We start from the raw sequence: 7700 nt of genomic DNA, 5'->3' as shown, positions 1-7700 counted from the left end.
AAGATCAGACATCACAATTCATCGCCGTATCGCCAAAAAATGAATGGTGCAGCGGAAGCGGCTAATAAAAATATAAAAAAGATTATGGGGAAGATGACTGAGACTTACAGGGACTGGCACGAGAAATTACCATTTGCCCTTCTTGCTTATCGAACGTTAATCAGGACCTCTACCGGGGCAACGCCTTTCTCCTTAGTTTATGGCATGGAGGCAGTCTTGCCTATCGAAGTTGAAATCCCTTCTCTCCGGGTTTTGACTGAGCTATAATTGGATGAAGCAGAATGAGTTCAATCTCGATACGATCAGTTGAACTTGATAGAGGGAAAAAGGCTAAAGGCTATTCAGTATGGTCAGATGTACCAAAAAAGAATGATACGAGCCTACAACAAAAAGGTCCGACCCAGAGAATTTCACGAGGGGGACCTGGTATTAAGAAAAATTCTTCCTCTACAAAAAGATTTTAGGGGGAAATGAATGCCGAATTGGGAAGGTCCTTATGTTGTAAAAAAGGCCTTTTCTAGAGGAGCACTGATCCTAGCTGAAATGGATGGAAGAAACTTACACAATCCAGTGAATTCAGATTCGGTCAAGAGATACTTCACCTAAGAAGGGGAAGGAACCAAGGTGAAAACCCGCAAAGGGCGCTTTGATTCCAAAAAAAAATAGAGAGGCTAGGGTGAAAACCCACAAAGGGCACCTTAAGACCAAAGGGGTTTGAGTTGAAAACCTGACAAGGGCGGCTCAAAGTCTGATTGAAGCATGTGGTAGTCTTGTTGTACCTAAATCGGTAGAAAGGAATAGACGATATCTTAGGGCATCAACAAAATACTGTGAATCTCCTAAGCACGTGTTGAATTCGGAAGGGTCTACAGAAAGTTGTATAGAGCAATTGAAGCAAAGATATCTGGGGCACTTGTCCATAATTTGTTGTTTCTAAATCACTTCATTTTTCTTTCAATATAAGTGTTTTAGTCAATTCCTCTTTTAGACTTTTTTTCATTGATAATTTATTACAAGTTATGATCTCAAGTCAATTTCGTTTTATCCATCGTTATGATCTTTTCGAAAGTATGTTGCATTAGAATAACGATTAATGGACTAATAAAACTTTCACAAGGGAAGTTTTTCATATTACTCTAGAAATTTCTAAATAATACAAGAACCTAAAGCAAGACTATTATTTAGACTTCACCGGGTTAAAAGGTCGAAGATATATAAGAGTAAAAAGCCGAATTAAGAATTTTCAAGTTTTTTTCGAATCGTTGTTATCACAAAGGAAGCCTTAACGAGCAATAACGACTTCAATATTTAACATTAATGAATCATTTTCATGACATAGCATTTAGATGTCATTCATACACGCCTAGTTAGGAACATGTGATTCATTCCAATCATAATGTCCTAGTCATTAGGCATAATTAGGTTCATCATACAGGTCATGTTCCACAGAGAATAGGTTGGTGGAATCATAAAGCCTTATCTCCCTGAGCAGCAGTGGAGTAGGTTGAAAGATAACAGATCTTGCCTTCCTATACTAGTGGCGAAGCAGATCGAAGAAAGCAGATCTTGTCTTCATGTACTGGCGTGAAGTAGATCAAAGATACCAGATCTTGTCTTCCCATACTGGTGTTGAAGCAGATCGAAGAAAACAGATCTTGTCTTCATGTACTGGCGTGAAGTAGATCAAAGATAACAGATCTTGCCTTCCCATACTGGCGGTGAAGCAGATCGAAGAAAGCAGATCTTGTCTTCATGTACTGGCGTGAAGTAGATCAAAGATAACAGATCTTGTCTTCCCATACTGGTGGCGAAGTAGATCGAAGAAAACAGATCTTGTCTTCATGTACTAGCGTGAAGTAGATCAAAGATAACAGATCTTGCTTTCCCATACCGGTGGTGAAGCAGATCGAAAAAAAAAGATCTTCTCTTCATGTACTGGCGTGAAGTAGATCAAAGATAACAGATCTTGCCTTCTCATACTGGCGGTGAAGCAGATTGAATAAAGCAGATCTTGTCTTCATGTACTGGCGTGAAGTAGATCAAAGATACCAGATCTTGTCTTCCCATACTAGTGGCGAAGTAGATCGAAGCAAATAGATCTTATCTTCATGTACTGGCGTGAAGTAGATCAAAGATACCAGATCTTGTCTTCCCATACTGGTGGCGAAGTAGATCGAAGAAAACAAATCTTGTCTTCATGTACTGGCGTGAAGTAGATCAAAGATACCAGATCTTGTCTTCCCATACCGGTGGCGAAGTAGATCGAAGAAAATAGATCTTGTCTTCATGTACTGGCGTGAAGTAGATCAAAGATAACAGATCTTGCCTTCCCATACTGGTGGTGAAGCAGATCGAAGAAAGCAGATCTTGTCTTCGTGTACTGGCGTGGAGTAGATCAAAGATAATAGATCTTGTCTTCCCATACTGGTGGTGAAACAGATCGAAAAAACAGATATTGTCTTCATTTTGCGTGTAATAGATCAAAGACAACAGATCTTGTCTCCCCATACTGGTGGTGGAATAGATCAAAAAGAACATACCTTGTCTTCATGTATTGGAGTGAAGTAGATCAAGCACAGCAGATCCCATTACTCTGAAGTCGCAGAGAACAAATTATATCTGGTCTATCCCCCTGGGCAGCAGTGGGATAGATCAAAGATTACAGATCTTATCTCCCTAACCAGTAGTGGAGCAGATCAAGGATGGCGGATTTTACCTCACTGAGGTTACAGTGGAGTACATTGAAGTCAATAATTCTATCTCCATGGGCAACTGTGGAATAGATTGAAGATTACAGATCTTATCTCCTTAGGCAGTAGTGGAGTAGATCGAAGATACAAGTCTTATCTCCCTGAAGATACAGTGGAGCAGACAGAAATAACCGGTCCTATCTCCTTAGAGTTATAATTGAGTGGATTAAAATCACAGATCTCATCTCTCTGAAATTGCAGTAGAGCAGATCGTATCTGATTTATCTTTAAGGCGTAGCAGAACAAGTAGAAGCTATAAGTCTTATCTCCCTGAAGTTGCTGTGGAGCAGATTAAAGATAGCAAATTTTGTTCTTGTGAGAAGCTACAATGTACGAATCCTATCTCCCTGACATTGAAGTGGAGTAGATTGAAACGCTAGTTCCTATACCTCTGAAGATCCAGTAGGAAGGAATGAGGCTACTAGAAGAGAAGCACTGAAGAAGTTGAGGCTCAGTAAGACCGGGCATAATTGGGCCTTGAAGTCTTTGCTCTGTTCCCATTACATGACAACGAGCAAAGAGGGGCAGCTGTAGCAGACCCAATTAGCCCGGGCCCGCATGCAGAACCCAAACTAAAAAAAAACCCAAATAAACAGTCTAGTGTTTTACAAGCCCAATAATATTAAACCTAAAAAACAATTAGCCCAAACCCCAATTGCCCATTAACTAAAATATAGCAGCAACCCTAGCACCATACGCCCTAGCCGCCGCAGCCTCCACGCCTCCAGCAAGATTCCAGGCACCGCACGTCTCGGGGCCAACCTCCTCTCCACGTACGTTGCTCCACGAACACCTGCAAAAACACGGACTCAAAGAGTCCCAGAGAGAAGAAACAGCAAAAAATAGCCTTTAGATTTGATTATTTTTTCGATTTCGGGCTATAAAAGGCCATTTATATTGTGTAAATGAGGACGGCAAAAAAAAAAGGGAATACAGAGAGAATACAAAAGAAATATAAGATTTAAAGGTGATTGCGATTATTCTTTTTTAGGTTCTTTTTATGTTTGTTTTCCTTTTTTCGTTACAAAAAAAAATAGTAGTATAGGAAGAGGCGTTTCTTACCTGCGGTTTCGCCGTCGATGTCCTAAGCTTGCTTCGTTTGAAATCGGAGTTGGAGGGCTAGGATTTGAAACGGCCGTAGGCCGAGAGCGGCGGTGGCAAAGGGTTTGAAACCCTAGCAGAGAAATATCTCCTTTTACTTTATTTTTATTTTTTTTAAAAAAAACTGCAGCTATTAGGTTTTTTCAGAAAACCAGTCTTAAATACTGATTTGAAAACGGCGCCGTTTAGCCTAGGCCTTGACCCGCGTGGTGACCTGACCCGGAGGGGAGGATCCGTGCGTTTGGGCTTTAAATGGGAAATTTGCGCCATCGGTCCCTCCCTTTTGCAATGCGTTGCAATCAAACCTGTTTTTTTTAAATTTGGGCTGCATACTTTATTTTTGTTTTGATTTGGTCCCTTAATGTGCAGCATTTTGGAGGGTGGGATTAATTTCCCTTTTAGTCTCCCATTGTTGCTCGCGCGTTCAAGGTGATCTTATTTATTTCCGAATCTACCCCATTTTTCGTCTTTAAATTCATTTTAATCCTTTTTTTTAAACTTTTATTTCGTTATTATTCCTTTTTTTTAAAAGCATTTTTATTATATTATATATTATCATTATTACAATCATTATCTTTGTTTTCATCCACATGCATTTTTCTTATATAATATATATATATATGCATTTTTATATAGTATTCACCTATTATTTCTTTATACGATATAACATGTATACATATTTTAATATATATTTTCTAAGCTTTTTCAAATACGTATATACTTTATACCTACATACTTTTTTCTATTTTTTTATTTTACTTTCCTTTTTTATGCTTTATACTTTATATATACATATATGTTTTATAACATGTGCACGTTTTTAATATATTTATGTACCCGTTTTTTAATAATCATTATAAACATTTTTATTATTTTACATGTTCTATCATTTTATATATATAGTACATGTACATGAACTTATACATTTTTGTAAATATATACATATGCATATTTTTATACCTTCATTTTGTTTTCAACACATGTATTTTTATTTGTTTTATTTGATATATTCTATTCCCTCTTTTTACATGTGTGCTGGTATGTGTGTTTGATATATGTGTACACATGTTTGCAACTTTATATATATTTTTGCAAATATTTATTCGTATATGTTGTAAATTAAAGTATTTGTACCATATTGTACATTAACTTTTTTAACGTACCCTTTTAAAAATATATTTTGGTTTTAACCATTATTCAAAGTTATTTTCTTGATTTAAAGGTTTTTTTGAATAAAAGCATTATTTGAAGTTTGGGATTTTCGAGGGAAATTGAGCCCTAACGTATTGGGTTCTGATTTTCTTTGTCAATCTTAAATGACCGAGAATATTCTTTATTCAAAATGCATGAGAATAAAAATCATTTTTGGGAACTTAACTTGTCGTGCCCTAACGTATTGGGTGTGGCCTGTTACTTTCTCGAAATGAAGATTTTCGCATAAAATAAAAGTGATATTCAAAGTTCAGGGATTATGAGGAATTGTACCCTAACGTATTGGGACTCGATTTTTTTACATGACTTGGACAATTGGTTATCCTTTTGCAAATTTTATCATTCAAGCTTATTTTAAAATCTTTTTAACTTTCGACACTAAGACATCAAATAGTCAATTTGGTACCGATTTTGGGCGTTACGAGGGTGCTAACCCTTCATCGTACATAACTGACTCCCGAACTCGTTTTCTCAAAATTCGTGGACCAAAATAATTTTTAAAGTGAGCTGATCACACCTTAATAAAGGATCGGTGGCGACTCCAGTTTTATTTTTAAAGTCGACAACTAAGTTTTTGTTTTCAAAAAAGTGGTTTCGACAAAGGTGATATTTTAAATGTAATTACTTAAATGAAGTTCTTTTAAACTTAATCTTAAAACAAACATACTTGCAATTCAATTAAACTCTAACACCATTCAACTTATTTCCATCCTAGGATTTCACTTTCTCCATTTGTTAATCAATTTCCAATTCAAGTTTAGATTTGTTAGAATTGTGTAACTCAAATCTCATCACTTATTAAAAAAATATAAAATTTTTAATTTTTAATTTAAATTTTATTTTTCTATAAATACCTTATGCCAATAAATAATTTTATACGTTCTGTTGATATAGGTCATTTATAAGTTTTAATCGTCCTTGAACCCTAACCTTCTTGCAACAAAACTCGGACTAGTAGTCATACGGAATTTTATGTATGTTACTATCTTTGTTATGCTTTTTTCGGAATTGCGTATTTTCACATAAATATATTATTTTGGTTGGATTAAATTTAGAATACTATAATTTTCAAAACTTCAATTTAATCATTTCAACTAAAGTTTAATTTTATTTTTATATAAACTATATATATTTACGTAATTTTTTTACTTTGTACCATAATCTAATATCTTTTAAATGAAATATTGCTCTAATTTGTAGAGAACAATTTGTTCTTTTTATTAACTTGACACCAATCTTTACTCTCTTTTTTTATGAAAAAAAGGTTCATTTCATAGAAAAATTCAGTCAAATAGCCTATATAAACAATGGCATTCAGCCAAGGTAAAATGATCCCAAACAACCAAGTCCCTGAAAGAAGCGGTCAACCCTTCTAAAAGGAGAAATAGAGGAGGGATCATCACTATTCACTTAGGCATTAACCACTAATATAAACCATTAGTGCGTATGATCCCCATTATTGAACAACCTCTATTTCCACTGTGGACCTTTCTTATAAGAAATGGAGAAAACAATGAAGCACATCTCAAAAGCAATCAAATATCACCAACCACCAGTTGAGAGACGCTGAGTTGAGTCCAAAAACTTAAAACACCTCAACAGTTAGAGGTAAGCCACCAGTGGCATTGAAAATAGATTAGCAACCTTACATTGATTAATTAGATGATGGCAATCGTAGAGCCTGTTGGAAACAAAACCAAAGAGCAACATTCGAAAGCTTTGGCACTACCCAAGCATCCACCATCCATAGTCGTAATGAAATCTCTCATCCTAAAAACGGGATATCACTAGCATCAAAAGCATCGCACTAAGCCCTCTGGAACAAAAGCCCATTTAGAAGAGAGAGGATAACAACTAGAGCTGCTCATGGGCCGGGCCGGGCCGGGTTCAGGCCGGGCCCAGAAAAAATTTCGACCCGGGTCCTAGGCCCGGGCCCGGCCCGGCCCGAAATATGAGCCTAGAATTTTGCCCAAGCCCGGCCCAAGAAAAAATTCATAAGCCCGGGCCCGGCCCGTTTTTAAATAAATACCAAAAATTTATTTTAAAAATTAAAAAAATTATTTTAAAAATATTTTAAAATTAAAAAAAATTAAAAAGTATTTTAAAATATTTTAAATTTAAAATTAAAAAAATTTTAAAAAAGTATTTTAAAAGTATTTTAAAATTAAAAAAAATAAAATAAAAATAAAAATATTTATTACATTCGGCCCGGCTCGGGCCAAAAAAGTGGTGCCCGAGGCCCGGCCCATTTTTTAATCAGGCCTTATTTTTTTGCCCAAGCCCATATTTCGGGCCTATATTTTTACCCAAACCCTCCCATATTTCGGGCGGGCCGTCAGGCCTGGCCGCCCGGCCCATGAGCACCTCTAATAACAACCACAAAGACTCAAGCAAGGCCCGCATGGGGTTATTATTTTTAGAGGAGGGAATAAAAGAAACAAGACAAGGAAGAAAAGGGATGAGGGACAGCCAACCACCGGTGATAGGTGGTTGGTCGTCAAAAGGTAATTAAAAGCAGAAAAGGCTCAAACGACGCTTAGGGTTTGAGAGTAAAACCAGTTTCATAAATAGCATCACTTTAGGAAACCAATGATTACTTGGTACATGTTTTCCTAGGAATTTTTCTTGTTTCTCATG

This window comes from Gossypium hirsutum, chromosome D03, assembly GCF_007990345.1.
Source record: "Gossypium hirsutum isolate 1008001.06 chromosome D03, Gossypium_hirsutum_v2.1, whole genome shotgun sequence".
NCBI classification, from domain to species: Eukaryota; Viridiplantae; Streptophyta; class Magnoliopsida; order Malvales; family Malvaceae; genus Gossypium; species Gossypium hirsutum.
This window is presented reverse-complemented; position numbering follows the sequence as displayed.